The following is a 22,833-nucleotide window of genomic DNA, read 5'->3' as shown; positions in this document are numbered from 1 at the left end:
GACAGATGTAGAGGGCAGGGTTCATATGGGCATGACAAACCTGGAAAAGTAGGCTGAGAAAAGTTTGGGAAAACTAAATATACCCTGAAAGTTTTGGAAAAGTGATGGAATTTGGTTTCACAAACCTGTATAATAACAGATGATGTGCTCAAGGACCGTCAAAGATTTTGAAAGGTTTTTACAGTTTCTGGCTATGATAAATGGTGCATTTTTTGGTGAAAATAACCAAATTACAGCCATTTAAAGCTGTATGCCCCTGTCCTAAAGCCTAAATAAAAAACATAAGTTCCTCCCCAGTGTGTAAAACAATTATTTGACATCACTCCCGTTTTTTGCACCACCACCCCCTCCCCTCTCATAAATAATTAACAGTCTCTAAGTTATATTTAAATTTTCAGTTCTAATCCTTTTCTGAATTCATTATTTTTTAACCTAATATGTATTTGAAAAAGCTATTACAGAGTAATAAAAATAAAAAAAAAAAGCCCCACAGGCGTATCGATCATTCTCAGTGAATGTAAGTTCTTTAAAATTTGCCTCAAAGTCATGGACATTTATTGTCATAAATGGGTATGGGTAATCCTGAGAGGGAGACAAAGGACATGACCGACCTGAATACACGCCAGCGTACGTTACATGTCCACAATTACGGTTGCTGAACTCACCCGAGACATAACAACCTCCGGACGTCAAATCCAGCAGCACCAAAACGCATTGACACATGAACACAACCACATGTTGGAATGAGGCATGGGGAAAACAACGTGTTGCTCGCCACGAGACACACAGCTGAGGCGCTTTACTGAGGTCAGGTAACCAGAAGATCAACCGCAGCTTTCATGTCTGATTTGTCTCACGGTTAGTCATAATCTCACACGCATGTAAATGATTACATCGACATTAGGTGACGTTAGAGGCATAATTTGGTGACGTTGGGCAACAAGGCTGCAGTCAGTCACTCCATGCTTGATTTGCAGACTGCTGGGAAAAGGCAGATGGATTTATAATGGTGTTTTCTTTCCTGCAAGCAATGCTCAGTAATTAAAAGCAATGAGTTTCCTGTTTTTGAGTGAAATTTTTTATTGTCATGTTTGTGCTTATTGTGCAAGTCAGGGAAGCCTCAGAAAAATAATGTGATGCCTTCTCATTCGGGATGACAGGAAAGCAGCCACAAGAAGACACCACACAAGAGAACAAATGAGTAACACAAAGGACATCATGAAACGGTGCACTTAATTGTCAGACGATATGTACAAACGAGGCACACTGAGGCACATGACACAGGACTGAGTGCCAGCGAGGCCTCAGCGACGGCACACACTGTGTTCCTGCTGTTAGTGTTTTTAGAGGAGCTCAGTGCCGCTAACTGTCAATGGTGCGTTAAACAAGAACAGTTATCGGGGTTAAATCTAAAGTTGAAATGGAGTGGAAAAGAGTCCCTGTGATCCAAGAGAGGAGAGTGTAAACGACTGGGAAAGAAGGAAATGATGTTCCAAATTTGAGCAGAGACAGTCTCATTTTTTCTGTCACTGTCCTCATGCCTCTGGTTATTAAATCTGATTCAGATTACTGGAAGGTAATGTGAGAGGCTAGTGCAGAGGGCTAACATGTGTCCGATTCATCACACAATCTTTTAACACCACAGCCATTGTTGGATATCTAAGTGCATACTAACTAAATCATTACCACATGAAGAGCTAGTTATGCTTTGAATAAGGCAATAATTGTAACGACAGGCCTAGGACAAAACCGTGACTAGGTATGAAACGATGGCTTTTACTCAGCATTCACTCAGTCACAGACTTTAACTCACAGCTCTGATAACTCTGTTCCAAAAGTATATGTAAATACATCTTAAAATGAAGGACAGTGCACTTAGACACAGTTACACCACAAGCGACCTGCTTTCTCTGGCGCTGTACCCAGTGATCTAGCTTCCTTTTGCTTGATGTAACACAACCCTCCACTTCAGTTCAGACCGCTGATGTAAAAACAGATTTATAGTTGTACGTTGGCTCTACACAGAGCCAGTGCAAGAGACTTAACCAGTTGTGAGCATTTATACCACAATTTATACTTGGTGTTTCTACGTTGCACTACAATTACACTTCAAACACAAGTTGGCTGTGGGATTTCTATGCCACTGTGTTGCAGTAACGTTTGCTTGATTCAACTGATACACCTTAAACACACGTAAAAAATGGCTTAATTGCAATAACTTTAAAACAAAAGTACGGAATTCAGCTCCAAAATACTTGTCTTTTGCAGTTCACATAAATAAACAAGAGGACTGTGTTGTTGCGACATGTAGTTACAGTTCTGGGGGGCACATCATAGTCACAGTCATCGGAATCTATTGTAGTGTGTGATTGATTCAGAGGGAGTGAACGGCAGTCATAAACAAGAACAGCTGTAAACAGAAGCCCCCCTGAGGACATAACACGGGACAGTCAGTGCCTGTTCATAGAGAAAGAACAATGGCCAATGGGGAAACATCAACACTCACGTCATTATCAGTGGTGTAACTTCACCTCTCACTTACACAGACTTTTGCGTAATTGGGACTGGCCTTGTATTCTGCAGTCTAGCCAATCAATTCATTATGCTTTTTATTAAAAGAGCACTTTTCAAGCTTGTTTTTTTGCTGCCCACAAGTAGCCAAGAATTGCAGGTTTAACAACACATAATGATGAACTACAGTGACTAATTTATCATAGCATGACAGTTGTCCTTTTCTTTATAATAACGGAGTTATGCAACATGTTTACCCCGTACTGTGTGTTTGCAGTATTTATTTAAAGTGCTTAACATCCATTAACCTGATTATAATTAACAGTCTCTTTCACAGTCATGGCTTTGATTCATATCTGTGAAGCTCTGTAACATTTGCATTATTGACTTGCCCTTTGTCAAACCCCGCTGCATTTATTTATCGTGGAGTGTGCCTAATCGAGCATGAAGACTTAATCCAGATGTAGGATTATGAAAGGGGAAACGTGTCGTAATTCTCACAATCTCCACTTCCATCGCAAACATTAACTCTGAGCATACATTTTCTCTTAGACCAGGGTCTGTACATGTAAAGCTGCTCAGAAACGCACTGGGCGTCTCAGGTCACTGGTCAGGTAACATGGCAACAATTTACAATGTAGCCTAAAGACAAATACCTGCAGTTTGAGTAACACTGTCACAGAAGGTCGGAGGCCATGTGTGCGGATGTGAGATGTGTGTTAGCTGTTAAAATGTCTTAACACCAGAGGCTGACTTCTGATTGAAGTAAAACCTGAATATGATTCTGATTAGGTCGTATTTAGAAGAAGGCGTGTTAACTTAATAGAAATAAGAGACAGTGTGTCCCAGCTCCTAATCTGTGATGTAACACTTGGGCCGCTTAGAGGGCTCCAATATATTTAAAGTGAATACAGATCTGGCATGTTCTCAAAGGAAAGCGCCGCTGGGCACAGTTCATATATTTCCTGCATCCTGCATAGATGGATAGTTATTACAGTTATGATATCGAAGCCTACACCATAAAAATGTACTTTTTCTGAGTTTGCAATAAAACAAGACTTTTGTTAGAGAAACTACTTGATAGTAAACCGTGCTGTATAATTGTGGGGTTCACACTTTTATCACTCACCCCATCTGAGTGATTCATGTCAGTGCTGCACTGCCGAATCCAACACAGTTCAGCAGCTTTGTAACCCTTCCTTAACCCATAAAGGAGAGTCATGAGAATACTTCAAAAATTATTTTATTGTAAGCTCGAGTACCCTGCAGCAGTCAAACCGCAGTGCAAGTCTTTTTTTTGGGTTTACACACCCACAATATTGTCTTTTATCGTGTCAATTGCTGTCGACATTCTCATTGCTTACTTTTAAAGCTACATTGATGATACTGGTATCGTGTAAAACTAGAAACCTGATGATTCTAGTGGTACCAACTATGTTATCTAACTATGTCACGGTAGCTTCTCAGGAAGGGCAGATATCACTCTTCAAGCAAAATTTTGGTGATGAATAAACAGCATGGCCATTTCAGGAGTCCGCTGACCTCTAACCTCAAAATATCTGAATGCAAATGCGTCTTGTGGGCACCCATGAGTCTCCCCTTTACAAACATGCCCACTATGGTAGTCCTGTGCAGCTGTTTACTGTCATTTGATTTCTATTCAAGACAATCTGGTAAAAATTGCTTTACCTTGTTGATGGACTTAATAACTGTTTTTAATGCAGAGTAATGCAATTGAAAAGCCCTCTTATTGTCAAAAGAAAGCCATCCATACTGCTTCGGGTCTCTACTTTGTGGCTATAAAGTATCATGAGGCGGTGATGATGATTATGAGATCGTTTAATTCAGTGATGTCCGTTGAAAAATGGTCTTAATACAGTGAAATGAAATGGCTGCTATGGAGCAGCATCACATATTTATAAAAAGTATAAGAGTCTCAGATTTCCGGTCATACCCAGTTTTTATAACACCAGCAGTGTGCAGAAACAAGCTTTAAACACAACCTCCTGTAATCCAGTATTATCAGCGTGTAAGATGATATGGTGAACATTCATCAGAATTTGAGATAAATCATTTCGCGTGAGGTATCTGGCCTCTGCGTCAGCTACATTATCTGAAATAACTGGAACACTTTTGCTCTAGATGAGAGACTGGTAATTGACTGATTTGGGTTCTTAGGAAAACGGAGAGCCAAGGCACGCACAAGATCACACACACAGTAATCATTATAAGAGCTGAGGTCCTCTATGCCAGAATAAACAAATCACACATCCCACTTCAGCCAACAGTGGGGTAGACTTAAAGGAAATGTAGCACAGATTTGGCCACAGTCATTAAAAATGAAGTTTCTCGTTTGTTGGCTCTTGGATTCAAGTCATTATGATGTGGTCTCTAAAAAACAACAACAATATTCTGAGAAGTCCCTGCTATTAGACTTGATGACTGACTTGATCTATAGTCATTTCCTTTTTTCATGGCTTTTCACCGGCTGTGGTCGGAGGAAATATATTATCCACTCTTCCCATTCTCATGAACTTGTTATCTCAAGAATACCTTGAGGGGATTTCTTCAAATTTGGCACAAACATCCATTTTGACTTAATGAGAATAGACTTTGGTGGTTGAAAGTCAAAAGTCAACGTCACCCTGATCTCGTCTGTCTTATTCTCATAAATGTGATATATCAAGAATACTTTGATGGATTTTTTAAAAAATTTGGCACAAACATCCACTCAAGAATGAACTGGTCAGATTTTGGTTTTCAAAGGTCAAGATCACTGTGACCTTGCACTGTAAAATTGGACAAGTTGATTTTATTCCAAAAAAATCTAGGAAACCGATTGCCTTGAAATATGACAGTAAATATCACTATTAGTCTTAATTTATGTCTACTTTATATCTAATTGTTAAATTTACTGAAACTTTAGTCATATTTACTAAACTTTGGGAAGTTGTTGTAACTTAATAATGACAAGTTTTATTAAATCAATCTTTCTAAGTTTAAGCAACTAAAACCTGGCAACTAAACTTAGTTTACTGTTATGTCTATATTCTGCTGGCTGCAAAGTAGTCAGTCATATTTGTATATTCTTCAAGATCTCCTAACTTCATCATTTGCAAAATCCTCTTTGTCATGCTCAAGGTAAGTCAGACTAACTTGGTTTATTGAAGTTTCTAACATTTAGAAAGATCAAGAAGATTCCACTTTAAGTTGCAACAACTTCACAAAATTAAGTAAATACTGATTTAGAAAGAGGTGGTCAAAGGTCAAAAGTCACCATGACCTCACAAAACATGTTTTTGGCCATAATTTAAGAATTCATTACTAATTATGACGAAATTTTACACAAATGTTCATTAGGAGAATAACGCAAGTGTTGACATTTTATATCCAAAAGATCAAAAGCTAACTTAAGTGGAACATCATTTGCAAAAACACTTTTCTGGCCATTATTCAACGTCATAACTCAGAAACAGAAGGAGACATTTGGTCAGATACGTGAAACTATGCTGATGGTTTAGATCTTCTGTGCTGCTGTGTGTTGAACATCCATATTTTCACAGACATGGATGTAAACTGTAACTGTAACTTGACTGGTTATGCTTTACAGGCATACAACTTCCAGTTTCATTTTTAAAATCCACATTGTTTAAGTCCAAAATAAAATTTGCATGTCTCATTCCAAACGTGGCAACTCCCATGGACCAATACACGTTATTTCTAAACAGACAAAAGGTTAAAATAATTAATGCAAAAAAACAAATCCAGATAAATATTGAAAACCTAGATTCCACTCGTTCTCTCTCCTTCCCGTCCTCTTTGATTTGCTGAGGGGTATTTGACAGCAGGTCGACAGGGTCAGCTTCAGACGCGGTCAGGGTGGCTCAGAGGGGTTGCGATGATGTCCGTATAGACTTCCCAGCACTCGAGGAGGCACTTTGGCGCCACGTTCAAAGTGCTCGCTTGTTGGTGTGGAATGTTTGGCGGGCGAGGTGCGTCTTTTTGAAGTGTGTGTGTGTGTGTTTTAGCTGAGTAAAAATAGCTGTTGCAGTCCAGGTGGGCGTGTCCGTTTGACACCGCAGTGGCCTGAGTTACGTGCTCACTGGCCAGACGTACCAACCTTGCTGCCAGGTGCACCAGCCAGCTCGCAGGATGGCTCATGGGAAACAGTTAAGATACAGATAGCACATCAGGACACAGGTAACTTCTTCTGTTAATGTCAGTGGTGGAAGGAGTATTTAAGTGTTTTAATGCCACCCTGTGAAAATAGTCTGTTACAAGTAAAAGTCCTGCATTGAAAATAGCACTGAAGTGAAAATAAGAATAATCAGGAAGTAAGGGTACCCAGATGCAAAAAAAACCAAACCCCAAAACCTCAGAATTATGTATAAAAAAGAAGAAAAAAACACAAAAAACAACTTTGATATAGAAAAAACATCCAAAACCTCAAAATATAAAAAATACAAATAATACAACGTAGAACAGAACACCCAAAACTTCTTAATGAAAAAAGAAAACAATTAAACACCCCCAAAAAAATCTTTTAGAAAAAGAAGAAAAAACCCTCCAAAACATTAAAAATTACAAGCAAATTGAAAATAACCCCAAAACTCAAATTTAAAATAAAAAATAGAAAAGCATTTAATTTTTATTAAAATAGTTTACATTTAATTTTCTGTGACCACTGTGTGTGGTTCTTATGCAAAATTCTTAGTTTGTAAAATAACTAAAGCTGTCAAATAAATGTAGTAATATATAGAAGTAAAAAGTACAATATTTCCTTCTGAAACATTCTAGACTAAAAGTATAAAGTAGCATAAAATAATAGTTTCAGTCCTTTGAATTCATAGTTAGGTTTTTTTTCTTGCAGAACTAATAGGAACAGCCTCTTTCCAAAATTTTACATCATGGGCTAGATTTTCTAAAGCCTGAAAAACACAACCCAGAGGAGGTGTAAAACTTTTGCCCAGATTTTTCCTCAAACTGCCTGCCCCAGCTTTACTGATAACTATGCTTTATTTAATAAATGAATATTAAGTTCCCTGGCATGAAAGGTGGTAATTTTTAGTATTTTATTATAATAATAATCATTATTATTTAATTGTAGGAAAGACATGGTTATTTGTGTGGTCAAGTTCAGAAGTGGGCTTAATCTTTCATTAAGTTTTTTTTATGTATTTTCTATTCGTCCATCTACCTACATTATTTACCTGTATTTACTGTATATTATGTTTAGTACCAGGGTCCAAAATTAAAGCCAACCAAGCGCCAAATGCAAGTAGATTTTGCATTTGGCTAGTAAGTCTCTGCCACACTGGTGGGTAAATGTTTGTGCCAAAATAGTCACATATTTATCAATTCTGCGAGTCTTTGCAGTGTTTTGGTGTCATTTAGGGGCACACTGCTCTGCTGCAGTCTGCTGCTGTGCTTTCTCTGTGTCACACCCTCACACACACCTGCGCAGCTGCAGCAAAAACTGATTGTTTCAAGCCCTGCTACTATTGTGGCACTGTTTACCACACAGATAATCAGCCAGTTCATTAAACTATTATTATCCGCTGATCTGCTGCTCGCTAGCATTGCGCTTATAAATGTTATGAGACATGAAGACAGAGCCCCCTTCTCTAAGTTTGCATTCAACATAATACACTATTATCTCAATCACGTTTACTGAAATAAATGTATATTTAAAACAAAAAATGCAATTCATCATTTTTGCCTGTAAAAAATATATGCATGGCTGATGGATTTTTCATCTACCGCCTTGGCTGTTGAGTCAGTTAATTTCAGACACTGTATTACACACTAGAGATGGAAAAGTCCAGGCTTCCAACAATTTGATTCCAATTCAGCTAATATGCAATAATAAAATGATTAAATTTATGCACCACAATTTTTGATTTATATATTTATATATACACACACACACATATATAATTTTTCCTCACTGTGTAAAAACTTACAGTCGCAGCTTTCCCCATTTTTCTTAGGATCTCTTGGAACTGCTATGTACAATGTACAAAGCTGTGCATATCCTAAATCATTTTCATTATCAACTTTGCTTTTATCAGTTTCCTAGCTGGTTTCACTGTGTTTTGTCCTTCTGCATATGAACCTCACCTCGGTAAAGTTCAGATCAATAAAGTATTCTTTTGATCTTTTCTCTCGAGTGAGAAATGACTAAAAAGCCTGCGCTCAGGTATGTAAGGTTGCACACAGGTACTATAAACTTGGAAGGAATCTAACCAATCTGTGGGCAGAGGGGAGCAGTGAGGAGCTGATGGGAGAGGAGCAGCGCTGTTAGACAAACAGTAGCCTGGTATCCAGGTAACGCCACAGGAAAGGGGTCGACAGGGACTTTGAGGCCCTGCTCTTACAGGATCACTTCAAGTGGAAGCCCTTGTTGAGGAAGGACAGTTACCATGGGCTCATTCCTCACTTACACATTATATTCCCACATACTGTGTTCATACACGTCCACATAAACACGCACGGACATGTGTCCTGATACAAACGCACGTGCGAGCTCTTGACACAAATATGCTTGATACCACAAAACCCCCCGAGTCATATCTCAGTGCCTCATTGAAAATAAACACTGCAGGCCGTTGAATTGGCAGATAGAAATTTACCTTGGACAGCAGCTGTTTGAGCGGCGCCAACTTTAGCACTTTGTCATGAGAATCGTCAACATGGCTCAAAAAGAATACAAGAAGCTGCATTCTCTATCTGTGTGTGTGTGTGTGTGTGTGTGTGTGAGAGAATGTGAGGAAGAAAGAGAGAGACAGGGCCACTGGATAATACACAGCAGTTTCTGGGAAGGGGTGGACCTGTAGTGTAGACTCTGTATGTTGAGTGCGTAAAGCTCCACAGCTGCAGGCTAACTTACTGTGCAGGCACATACACATGAATAAACACATTAACCTCTTTGAAATATGTGTTAGTAGGATAGATTTGTTGTTTTTTTTCCTCTTAATAACAACAAGACGACATTATAGCCTTAGCCTTTAACCCTTTGAAGCCTACATTTAAAGCACTTTTCTGGTGCTGTATTGAGATACCTTCATAAGTAGATGGTTGGGTAGATAGATGCAAAAAAAAAAAGTCAGAGTAGCAATCCAATCCTGCAGTGTAAAAATACTGCTACAAGTAAACATCCTGCATTCAAAGTTGGACTTAATTAAAAATGTAAAAGTATTAGCATCAAAATATACTTGCACTTTTTTATTTACAGATAGACACACAGACAGACTTCATTGTCCACCTCAGTGGAAATTTGTCTTTGGCCTCGCTCAAACACAGCAAAAGTACATGCAAACACATAACTTAATTATTTTACAATGTTATTTTTTTAAAATATATATTTTACAGGTAAATTCCTTGTTTGTTTGTTTAACTTTTCTTTACTTTTCTTAACTTTTCTTTAACTTTTCTGTTTTCTTTTGGGGTTTTATTCCTCATTTTCAGCTAATTTTCTTGTACTTTTAACTTCTTTTGCTAATTTTTGGGTCATTTTCTCTTAAGTTTCTTATTGCCTTTTTCCCATCTTAATGAAAAAACATAATTAGGCCTAAGACCCGGTTTGTTTTGTTTTGTTTTGTTTTTGTGTGCGTACATGCACGGGTCTGTGAACGCAGCGCAGGTGGAACTCGTCATGAGTTCTTTTTTCCTGAAAAGCAGTTGTGAGTACTTTGAGTTGTCAGGGTCAACATTTGACCTATTGAACCAGTCAGAGCAGATCAGATCAGGTCAGTGGATGAGAGCAGCTGCTGTAGAGGTGAGTAATGCAAAATTTTAGAGCCAGCACAATGAACAGATAAGTTTAACTTTAAATGCACCTGATGTTGTGCTGCTCTGTCTGTGCCCAGAGTACGCTTTGTGCTCCCAGTTCAATAAATTACAATAATCATAAATACTGAACTGTGCATAGCCGATTTTCTAGTCCTGGCTCCAGCTCCAAAAATATAAAATCAATACACGGCAGTAGATGTTTTTAATGTGTATGAAGCCAGTTACAAGTTACAATTTATCTTGGGGGGGCATGAGTGTGTAACAATACTTTGATTGTTGTGGTGTATTATTCCTTCTGCAAGTAGTCTTCACTTCTAATGCTTCTGCTATCAGCCCTTTCATCCGGTCTGGCTGCTTTAACCAATGCAATTCTCTCTTGCCATATTTTTACAAGTAAAGCACCATTCAGATTTTGTATATACATTCAGAGTGAGGCTTTTAAACTGTAACCTTTAAAGCTGTAACTCTGCACTGTAATCTGTATACAGTGTGTGTGTAAGCCAGTAGGAGATGGGAACACTACATCCGTGGCAGAGTTTGAGTTTATCTTGAGAAACATGTAGAAGCACATCACTTGCTTGGCTGAACTTTCGGACGGAGGCGATTCAGGATTTACTCTTTGACCTCAGATAGTGCAGAACTGCGTGCTTTTAATCCCGAAGCCTAATTATGCTTGTTCATGCTCTGTTGTGCGTATACACCCATGCACAGGCTCAGAGAGAGAGCACTAAAGGAAGCTTATCAGTGTCTGCTAAGTACCTCTGACATTTCACAGAGCTTCACCTGGCGCAGTGACATCACAGCGGTGCTCTGTGTCCGTCTGTTTATACAACCTCTCTGGGGTCAAAAGGTCAAACAGGACTTCCTAGCTATACTGCTAAGTACCATGTGTCCCAGTTGCCAAAAAACAGGTTCCACTTTGCTCGGGTCAAGGGTCAGAGGTCAAACATCTTGATTACATCATCTCGAACATATCCTCCTCCAAAACACACACACGCAAAACATTTAGCAGTCTCCACGGTGACCGTGTGTCCATACACACACCGTACAATCACACATACTTTCCAAGTACCTTGTTAAAGCAGCAGTGCTACCCCATACCATCAGTGCTACCACCATGCGCTCCGAAAACAATGATGATGGGAAGGGGCCCGTCTCCATGGTAGCACCATGTCCACCAAGCAAATCAAAACATTGTGCCGAGTTTCCTGCCACATTCCTCCTGTCAGTCACAGAGGGTAGAGATGGAGAGATGACAGAAAGAGGGAAGAGTCTGAAACATCTCCACTGGGTCATGTTCACTGTATTTGGGCTTGCTGATGGAAAATGCTCCAGTTTCACAGATTTTACACGTTTAGTTTGACATTCAGGCATTTATTATTCATCCTATTAAATTTGTATTTATATGTGGCCAGCAGGGTTGGGGCAAGGATGACATAAATGTGCATTCTTAAAAATGAAACAAATGGCCTAAAAATAACACAAAAAATGAGTGCGCAAGGAGAGAAGAGAGAGAGTAAACAGTAGCCAAATGGCTTATTCATGACCTCTACCTAAATAATACAAATGTATATTGGAAAAAAAATATGGAAAACAGAAGTTTTTAAATGTGAGATGCTTGGGAAGATGACAATTGAATGACTATCTAGTTGAGTAATATTGAATCTGTTATTTGGTTTGAAAAAAGGATAAGACATGATCTGGAATGAGTTAAATTGTATGTTCCTAGATAAAATTAGGGCTGCATAATTGCTAGAATATTAATCACCATCACGATTTTGGCTTCCTGCTATTAAACAAACATGATCGACTGCGATTTTGACATTTAAAATGCGTGCTCCGCTTGTAGAAAACTGCATATCAATTCAAGCGCTCCCTAAACAAACAGCCACCTCCTCACTTTTTGAAAAGCTGCAGCCTGTCAGATACTTTCCTGAGTGTTGCCACTGCAGACGGCAGAATCAAAATCATTTGTCGTTAACCATCATCATCTGTTGTTTGGACACAGGATAACATAAACCAAAAGCAAAGAGTGAGAATCCTATCTGCATCGCAAAGCAACGAGACTAATGAATCACCTGGAAATCACAGAAATCTGCATTACTATGAATGCATGAAGTGCAAGAAGAATAACGTCGCTAATGTTACCTCACCATTACTGTTAATTCCAACCCTTGTCCAGCATCAACTCAGATGTTTATAACTGCAGCACGTCACAGTACCTGTTAAAGAAAATGCATGCTGGGGATATGTGTCTGTAGTAAATGTACTAAATTCAAGTGAAGAATAACCTAATTTTGAGTTTTATTTTGATGCACAGAATTGTTGGATTGAGGTCTGTGAATTGGCTCAAAACAAATTCACAGGCCTCAATCCTTGACTCAAGATCTTCCTCCTGATCCTCGTCTCCTGAGCACCTTTCCATCTCTATGTCTCTCTTTCTACCTGAAGGTCATCAGTCAGTGTGTGATGAAAGACGCCCTGTCAGAGAAGAGTTGAAAGGTTACAATGCTGCAGCCCAGGGGTCAGGGGCTGCTGGGAAATGGGATGGGGCGAAGCCACTGTCGGACCTCTCGGTGCTACCGCTCTTCGCACATTCCTCACGTGCCACTTCCTGTCCATCATGATCGACGTTGGGAATGCGGAGGAGGGAGGCGCTGCCGTCTTCATGGCAACCGGGGTAAGCTAATGTCAAAACACTGAGGCGTTTCAACTGGGGCATTGTGTGAAATTCACACAGGCAGACATTGTTTCAGTGTCACAGTGTTTTCTTTTTTCTCCGGGATCCAAAATCATTCTGCAGACTTTATGATGGCTCAGCACTTGTGACGTCGTCCAGTCGTGTTGATCTGAGGAAAATGTGATCTAAAATGAAGCTTTTACCACCTTAATATTCCTGAGTCTTCCAACTCCATTTGCCACTCTCAGCTCGCTGCAAATCTTGCAAGGCATTTGATTCCCTCGCAGTCATCCCTGCTATTAATTTGTGCACTTATCAGTACCAGGATTTTTATTTTTGAAGCTTGAAATGCTGATTTCAGGGCAGGTTTACTGAAAATTGCAAGAGCAAGTAAACATGCAAAAATAGTTTTTTTTGGTTGTTTTTGTAAGATGTATTTAAAATCCACAGCAACCTGTTCCAAAGTTTTATATTTAACAAATTGTTATTTTTAAGGTTTAAATTATTATTATTATTATTATTATTATTATTCAAGATATAAACTTAAAAAATCTTGCAGTATAAGGGCACAGTGAAGACTTGAACACAAACTGTATTGAAAGAGCCAAACAGCATCATCATGCAATAGAAAAGACTTCAGTTAAAACAAAGTGTCAAGGAGTAGAAAAAAACTAAATTTGTCCCAAAAATAAACCTACTAAGTATTTATTATAGTTAAGAAAACAGCCATAGTGCAGATTAAGAACTGCAAAAAAAGTTCTTTAGAAATATCAGAAAAAATAACCTCTGATGCAATTTTCACAGCACATCTGTGCAAAGTCCATCCTACCTGCATTTTAGGATTATTATTAATGGTTCTGTATTGCTGCGATTCATTCAATGCAATATAATATCTTATATCCACAAAATATGTTTCTTATTCAGGGGTCATCAGTTTACTCAGTGATAGAGAAGAGGTCCCTGAAGGAAAAAGGTTAGGAACCACTGAAGTGACCACAGGAGATGCATATTTAGGGTGGGTGTACATGTATAAATAAAAAGGTATTAAAGTTTACAGGCTAAAGCCCACTGGAGATGTAGTAGCCACTGATTCTGGTTTAATATACAATGATGAAGAGGCTCACTCAAACATATGAGTGATACTTTGGACATGCAAAAGTTTAACTTTTGTTGTCCCACAATGTCTCATCATCTGCTGGTTTGACCGGCCTTGATCCAAAGCCGTTGTTTGTAGTGGACTTCTACCTGCAGACGTTAAGGTTTGCTTTTCTGTGAAGTGGCGACACAATTCTAAGTTAAGATGTGAAATTCTTATGAGACCCAGCAGTGCTAACAGAATGTTAGCAAACCAGTAGTCTGCTGTTGTTGAGTGAGTTTTGCGACGTTATGTGGGGGACTACTATGATTGGTGAAACTCACAGGGATCTTTGATCACATTTAGGAAAGATGCAATGATTGGACAAAATTGTGAGGTTGCGCAGAATTCACAGGGATCGGTTGACTTTGCATTCGTAGTTGCTATTGAAACATCCTGCATACTTATGCTACTGTAATCCACTGTCCGCTATTGTCTAATTTTTCCACGTGGAGACCTTCTGTTGGAGAGGGAGGTGAAGGACTAGAGCAGCTTAGAAAGCCAAGGAGGAAGAGGGCTCCTTTGAGTGGAAGGAGATGAGATGAAAGAAAGGGCGAGGAAGAAAGAGGGGCCACACGTTCATCAGTCTCAGCCTCCGTGATCATAGGGCCACTGCCGCGAAAACACCAAACAATGGTCCCCTGTGTTAGTGTGCGCGCATGTGTGTGTGTACATCATCTCCGATAAGGCGGCCTTACTCGCCGTCTCCTCTTCTCGTCTCCTCTCTCTTCTCATGCCCCCTTGTTGGTGCTCCTGCCTCCTCCTGTGTTCTCTTTGTCTGTGGTGCTCACAGGCCTCTGCCCAGATGAAAGGGAGAGGAGATAAGGGCAGGTAAGAGAGTGCAGGAAGAGAATAACAGCAGAGGAAAGTGATAAGGAGGGAAACAATGAGGGCTTTGATAACGTGGGAGCTACTGTGTGCATGTAGAGCCCTGCAGAGACATATATAATCTTATATTTTCACCTTTTCACTTTAGCTACTTTTCTTGTGCTATGTTCAGATGCGTTTCACGGTATTTAATCTTGAGCAAAATGGTTTCTTTCAAAAACATGGGGGAAAAAAGGCAATGAGCAACTTGCAAATTAAGTTGCAAATTGCAAAACAATTAGTAGATTTAGAAGATGTTTTTAAAAAAAAAGCTAGGGAAAAATGTGTAGGGACAAAAGTAAAGAGCTAGGGAAAAAATACTTAGAATTCCTTTTTTTAAATTGTGTTACAACATTATTATAATTTCTAAGCACCATTTCAAGGTCATTTCTTTGATTTTTGTTGGGTTTGTTTCAGGTCATTTTTAGTAATTTCTTGCTGATTTTTGGGTCATTTCCTCTTTCATTGCTCATTGCCTTCTTCCCATGTTTAATCAAGCCAATCAGGTTTCCAAAGAGCTGAAGAAGATATAAAAACGTGACTTGCTGTTGACCTCTTGCTTTACCCCTATTAGTCTCTTTTTCTTTTACTAGCGCTTACTCATTCTTTAAAGCCAGCTTTTCTCTTTAAGTCATTACCTTGTACGAGAAGAATCTCGCTAACGTGCACACACACACACACATTAACTCACCTGTTTCTCCCATTTGGGCCTCCGCAGCCTGTCAGCTGCCCCGGCCTTCCTCTCCTGTCCCCGCTGGGTGTGGTTTTCCAATCTCTGCTGCTTTAGCCATTACAGCCTCACCCACCCAGAGGCAGGCCAAACATCCACCTGCCACCGCTCTCTGTGTGTGTGTGTGTGTGTGTGTGTGTGTGTGTGTGTGTGTGTGTGTGTGTGTGTGTGTGAGACTTTCCCAGAAGGTCATCAAAATTTTATCTTATTCGAATATGAGTGAGAAAGGAGCAAGCGTGGTTGTTTGCATGGATGCATTTGCGAAGCCGCAGCTGCTCGCCAAAAGTTTGGGGGTAAAAATTTGGAATGGGACAAAACAAACAGGAGGAGGCTTGTCACAAAAGCATTTCCTTGACCGGTTCTGGGATCCACGTGATGATGTGTACATCCCAAAGTCTGGCTTGTATGAGAAGACAATGGCATCTCTATTACATTAGTGAGTGTGTGTCACAGGTGGAATACACACTGCTAGACATTCCTGAGGATATGGAGGGAGAGCAGCCTCGGGGTTAAAACTGGCTCTGGGAGATGAATGCAGATATCTTCAGATTTAGAATAAAGTGCAGATGTGAAGATCGACGTTATAGCTTGTGATAATTCATCATAAAAGAGTTTTTCTTTGACCTCTGGCTTCTTTATTGTGCTGAAGTTTGGCTTCAGTGATAGAGAATAAGAGGAGAGAAACTCACATCAGAGTGAGTGGTGAGAGCAAAGTAAAAAAAAAGGCCTCTGGACTAAATTCTCAGTATTTGCTGCCCTACTTTCAGGCTGCACTCCTTTGTGCCTCCTGGTGTTTGCTCATCTGCACAGCAGCAGCAGACTCAGCAGGGTGCTGCAATTCCTCTGCCGGCCTGCAGGAGGCAGCCTGAGCAAAGAGATGCTGCCTGCAGGTGGTGGCCCTTTTTTGGTGGCTGCTCAGCAGGTGGAGCTCTTTAAATGGAGGTGAAAGTGGGAGATCTGTGGTGTGGCTGAAGGAAGGAAATATTTTTTTTCAGTTAGGAGATGTTCATTTGTTCTGTGCATTAGCATTATTATGCATTGAAATGGCAAGTGTTCTTTTGGTTATCATATCTTTAGCTTTACTGCAAATATACAGCAAAACAATGTAAACACAGTAATCAACATAAACTGAGCTCAGGTGGAGGTTTATATGAGGGGAGAAGATGAAGCCATGGTGTGCCTGAAACCATGTGTGCGTGTGAGAGATAGTGTGAGCACCTGTATTTTTTTGCTTTTATTTATTTGAATTTTTATTATCTACTTTATGAATTACATGAATAGGTGTGTCACCCATTGGAAAATCAGAATTATAAATAATCTATATCATGGTAAATAAAGATAGATACAACAGTAGTAAGTGTGCTTCTAATTTTAAAATCATAGACAAATATCTCAAATTATATTTTTTATTTTAAATTCTGCCTGCTATTTCATGATTCCATATTTTTTGATGTAGCACCCTCCCTCTACAGTAAAAGGGCTAAGAAAAAAAACAAACAAATTAAAAAAAAAAAGACAAAAATACAAATCACGGCATAACATAGTGTAATAGATTTGTCATTTCATTGATGTAATACTTAGTATCTTTAACAAATATTTATCATTTTCATTTCTTCTGTCATTTTGTGCAACAAAGCACAGTCTGCATGGTGAGTGTCAGCATTTTTAGGTGGGACATGAACCATAGTTATTCAAAGTGTGGCCTGTGGGCAACATTTGTGCAGTCCTCAAACAAGACATGAGAAAAAGAGAGAATTTTTGCACATTATCCAATCACTTGCAAAAAGCATTGTTATTAAGTGTGATGGTCATCAGGTTGAATATTCAAGTATTTGCATGTGATAGGACAATGTGCAGGAATTTTCTCTATTTCTAATCTGTGGACAATTTTCTCCTGAACACTTGTCCACAGATGTTATGAGGGTGTGCATGATTGACAAATTTAAATGCATCCATCATGTTTTAATGTTTTTGCAATCAATTTAATTATTTTACATTCGATAGCTTACATTTAATACACTACTAGTAGATCGCATCAAACTGCCCCCCTAACAAGAGGGGAAATTAGAAATGACATCTTGTAGAAAGTGGGACGTGTGTCTGTCATTAATGCTGGTGCTGTAAGCTAGAATTAGTGATTTTGGTGAACAACTTGCACCTGAACTTTTCCTATGGGGTCTTTTTTTAATGCTGGCTCCCTTAATTGGCACTCAGTTATCAAATCTTTAAGCACAAACCTTTATTTTCAGGTCAGTGTGTTGTGTCACAGCTGCATGAGCAAGTTCAGTTTACACTGCAGACATCAAACAAAACTGATGTGAGTCAACTTAATGATTTGAGCCAGTACTAAACAGCTCCAGCTGTCACCTTCATCTCTGATTAAAGTGACTGTTTACGAATACAAAACCATGGAAATACTGAGTTTGACTTTAAACCTGTTCAGGTGCTTTGAAACCAAACTAAGCTCACTTCTTCTTAGGACTTTTGGAGGCATTTAAAATTGAAAGAACAAGTTGCTTCAGTGCCAAAAACATTTTCTCATTGCATTTAGAAGCTGCATTTTTCTATTGTTTGCACTGTCAAAAACATTCACTGGACTATAGTTATAAATATCACTTTTTTAATTGAACTTGATTGCACCCTTAAAGAAGTATTTCACTGCTGGAAAGACAGTCTTTTTTCACAAAACTAGGCAGCCTATTTAGTAGAAAAGGTGCAAATACTTTTGAAACTGGTGCTACATGATAAATGCTCTCGCTGATGGATAATGTAATGGGAGTTTCCTGTCCAAAAATTATATGGCAGCTGGCTGGTAATAAGGGATCTTGATTAAAGTTAAACAATGCACTAAAATATGCTCCTGAAAACATTTTAGGTGAGAAATAGGTACCACAGTTACAGAATCTTGGTTCATATTTGATCAGTACTGCCTAGTTTTTTTCTTTTCAGCCTTTGTTCACACAATAAAGGAAACAGTATGGCGCCCAATCCTTGTTCACAAACTCCCATATTATAGCTAAACAGTGCACTAAAATATGTTTTAAAAACATTGCAGGCAAAAAAGGCAATAGTCACAGAATCTTGGTTTATATTTGATCAGCACTGCCAAGTTTTATAGTTTGATCTCTCTCTTGATCCACTTCTAAAGTCTTTGTGGCTTAATATGGAAGTACAGTTTGTAGTTTGAGTAACAGCTCTATGGCCGGCGAAAATTAAACTCTTTTTGAGCAGGGAGATCTGGCCACTGGATAGTTTTAAGGTGGTTTATCACAGTTAATTTTCACATGCTACTCACATTGTTATAATGCAAAGCTGGTTGAAAATCAGCGAAGTATCCCTTTAAGTTTTCCTTCTGAAGTTGCTTTAGTTCCAATTTCCCCTTGCTGCCTCCCTGAACTATCCTCTCTGTTTTTGTAAACGTCTTTCCTTTTCTTTTTCTGTCATTCCTATCATACATATCATTCTCAGCCTGGCTGTAGCTTCCTTCCATCCTCCTAAACCCAGAGAGACTTCCAGTGTGAACTCTTATCGGCGCCTCTTCCTATCTTCTGACATGTCTGCATTTGATTTGAATTAGATTTTCTGGAAGCTCTCAAGACTTGTCCCAAAATCTTCCAGATGTGAATGACATAATATTTGTCTTTCTGGGGAGTTACGGGTTTCACAATTAGACGCTGTAACAAATTAACACACCAAATTGGAAAGCATCTGTTTGTCTCTGTCCTGATGTGACCTGCTGTTTGAGTCACAAGAGGACATCTTGGCAGCGAATTCAATTTCCAGCCCAGTATCTCATGTTTCTTCTTACGGACATGAATTCTCATGTGGCAAACAAAAACTGCAAAGCACCAATCACTCGCTGACACTGATGCAAGCTGTAGTCTGGTTTACAAAAACGTTAAGCAGCGAAAGTTGCAATATCTGTATTTATTTCACTGTTTTTTGGTTGAAAACTTTTAAAAGTAGAGGGCCAGGAAGACAAACTGATGGCAAAACTAAAAGGGTGGCCCCTCATGCATCACTATCTTAGACATGCGCCGCATCAAGTACTGTGTAAATACAGTTAAGCGGGTGACTAAGCCTGCTGATGGGCCTAGCATCAGACAAAGCCAACAAGCTCCCCACAAAACAGATCCTCCAGGATCTGCTGACAGCTGCAGTATGTGAAGGGGATGCAGTTTGTGAGACAAACAGGCTCTCAGTGTGATTTATTTGAAGAATGAATGGGTTCATTGAGTTCTTTTGCATCATGATTGCGCTAACATAACTGTTGTCTCAGACTCACTGGGGGCAGAGGAGGAGCTGAAAGTAGAAGATTAAAGCAGGGGTCATATGGTCGCAACAAACCTGGAATAGTCAAGAAATTGGCAAATAGCAACTTTCAGGCCTGGAAACAGTTTGGAAAACTAGGTGTACTCTGAAAGTTTTGTAAAAGTCATGGGATTATGTTTCACAAACTTGTATGATAATGCATGATATGTTAAAGGACTATCTAATATTGGACAATCAAATAATTTCTGTTTTTACAGTTTTTGGCTATGAAAGATGGTTTAATTTTTGGTGATTTTGCCTTCCAAACCTGAGAGTGCAGCATGTTTTCTTTAAAAATCTCCAAAACATTTTAAAGAAAGAAACATTGCCAAAATATTTTAACCTTTTTTCCTTACAAATCAATGAAAAAATGTGGAGAAAAAAATTCCCCAAAAGTTTTGTTTAAAAATCGTCAGTAAAATAAATACAAAATACAACCATTTAAAGTTGCATTCCCCTCTCCTAAACCCTAAAGTCCCTTCTCAGTGCCTAAAAAAGTAATTTGACATACCTCCTCGTTTTGCCCCCCCCAACAAAAGCAAATAGTCCCTGAATTACATTTATATATTCAGTTCTCATCCTGTTCTAAATAATTTTTTTTATATATAGTAATATAAATTTTAAAACGCTATTGTATAGTAATGATAAAAAAATCAATAAGGAGCATCGATGGTCATTTCAGAGAATGGTCTTTAAAATTTGCCTCAAAGTCGTGGAAAAGTCATGAAAATGTTTTGGTAAAAATGTGTATGACCCCTGTTAAAGAGAGGAAGTAAAGAATAACTTTGGGGCACAAACGGGGATTCTTAATCTCTTTGTGGAGTCATGCAAACAGAAGAGAAAGGGGTTTAATCTGCTTGTGGCTGAACTCAATGGACTTCCTGTGACCGTTGCCTCATTGGCCTACTAACAGATTTCCACTCTGCAGACTTGAGTGTGCACTTTCCACTGTTTTGCGTGCCAGCGCACACCAGCTGGAATAAAGCAGGATACAATTAGTGAGCATCGGAGGAATTTGAGTATAGAGTTACAAACTGCATGCTGATTCCAAATATTGACTGTCACACCTCTGCCTGATAATTTTTTGGTATGTATGCCAAAAGAGGGGAATGGCAGGAACAAGCAACACCTAACAACAACATATTTTTCTTCCCTGGCATGCTCAACGGATGGTTCGTGCACAGACTTTTCTCAAAGTTCGAAATAGCGTGCACAGGGCGAATTGACAGATGTTTACCACGTTATTGGAGAGAAAAACAGGGCGTTTTTCCATGACAGGCCTGTGGGGGGAGCTTTTAACATGTAGACATACAGAAACAGAGGTGTGAGGAAGACAGGGACAAGAGAAGAAAGAAAACTTCCTTTGGTCCTTCATTTTTGACCTCAGTCATCAGCCACAAGACTTCATCTGATATCCATCATCTCGGTCACAGCAGCCCATAGACAAAGTCCCATAGTATCACTTTTTGTTTCCTGCCTACAATGGCCCCAGCAGTCATGAAAGCTTTTCATTGTGCATTGTGATGACTGTCAAGAGACGCCACGACACTGAGCACACCATCCAGGCCTTCAGCATAATGCCGTGTCTCATAACCGCCTCGCAGTTCATCACGGTGACGCAGCCTCACAGCTTTGGAGCGGTCCACTGTCATGATGTAAGGAGCCAAACCATCTCTCAGTCAGTCATGCCACCGTGTCCCGTGTGACAGCCGACTCTGGGTGTCCATTATCTGTCGAGGGAACCGGGTGACGACAGTGTATCTGCCTCCTCCTCCCTCCCAGGGGAGCGGTGACATAATGGGAATCTCCCCCATGCCAAGACAGGATGACCCAAAAGCTGACATCAGACAGCAGGGAGGGAGCAGTGGAGGATGAGTCCCGCTTGGTTGTCATGGTGTTGGACAAGTGGGTGCACAGAATATCATGCAGTTTAGACTTTTTTTCCTTCTTTGTCCCTGCCTGAGTGGTAAAAAGTTTGGAACAGCAGCTCTCTTTGACAAATGCCTTATGATAATTGGGACAAAAGAGGACACTGAGGACCACTTTTATAGAGTTGGGTCCAGTTCCATTTCTATTGCACAAACTTAAATTTGATTTCATGCAGACTGACTTAACCGGCTTTTGTCATTATGAGAAATTCTGGCAAATTAAAAAATAGCCTATCACAGCTCATTAGATAATTTGATAGTTTTATTGATAGTTTTACCTGAGCAGTTAATCAGTTTATTGCTCCACTACACTCTAACATCATACTTGTCACTAGGAATCTGAGTATCATCTTTGTTCAATATATGACTTTTGATCATCGTATCATGCAGTCCTGTTTTCTTCAGTTAAGAAATGTTGCAAAAATCAGATGTCAAGTGTCTTCTGAAGATCTTGAGCTATTAATAAACACTTTTGTGTTCTCCCGTTGAGATTATTGTAATTCCCTTTACTCAGTCAGGCTGCTCGAAATAGTTTACAACTGGTTCAAAACACAGCTGCAGAGTTGACAAGTGACTAGGATGAGCCGTCGTTCTCATAACACCTGTTCCTGCATCAGATATGCAGAGTTCTTGGACTGTTATAAGCGTCTTTTGAAACCCCACTTTTATAGGCAAGAGCTCCTGTAGAGCAACTCCATGTGCAGTGATTTTATTTGTTTGTTTTGGTCTTGTCTGTCTTTCATTGTGGTGTTCCTATTGTAATCTATTGAAACTCATGTAGTTAATTCACTCACTTATTTTAAGTGTGTGTACATGTGTTTTTGAAGTGCTTTGTAACCGCACATTTTAAAAAGTGCTGTATAAACAAAGCTTTTCTTAC

General features: G+C 39.3%; 1 long non-coding RNA gene across 1 annotated transcript in view; it reads left to right on the top strand.

Moving 5' to 3' along the window:
- Positions 1–22,833, top strand: part of LOC148185500 (uncharacterized) — a 111,494-nt gene that overhangs the window by 32,128 nt on the left and 56,533 nt on the right. The window contains exon 5 of the long non-coding RNA XR_015775894.1: positions 12,754–12,982. This is a non-coding gene — a long non-coding RNA (uncharacterized LOC148185500). The remainder of the gene's footprint in view (positions 1–12,753; positions 12,983–22,833) is intronic.

Source organism: Plectropomus leopardus, chromosome 24, assembly GCF_026936395.1.
Source record: "Plectropomus leopardus strain MGB_pleo_1.0 chromosome 24, ASM2693639v1, whole genome shotgun sequence".
Classification (NCBI taxonomy): Eukaryota; Metazoa; Chordata; class Actinopteri; order Perciformes; family Serranidae; genus Plectropomus; species Plectropomus leopardus.
This window is presented reverse-complemented; position numbering and strand designations above follow the sequence as displayed.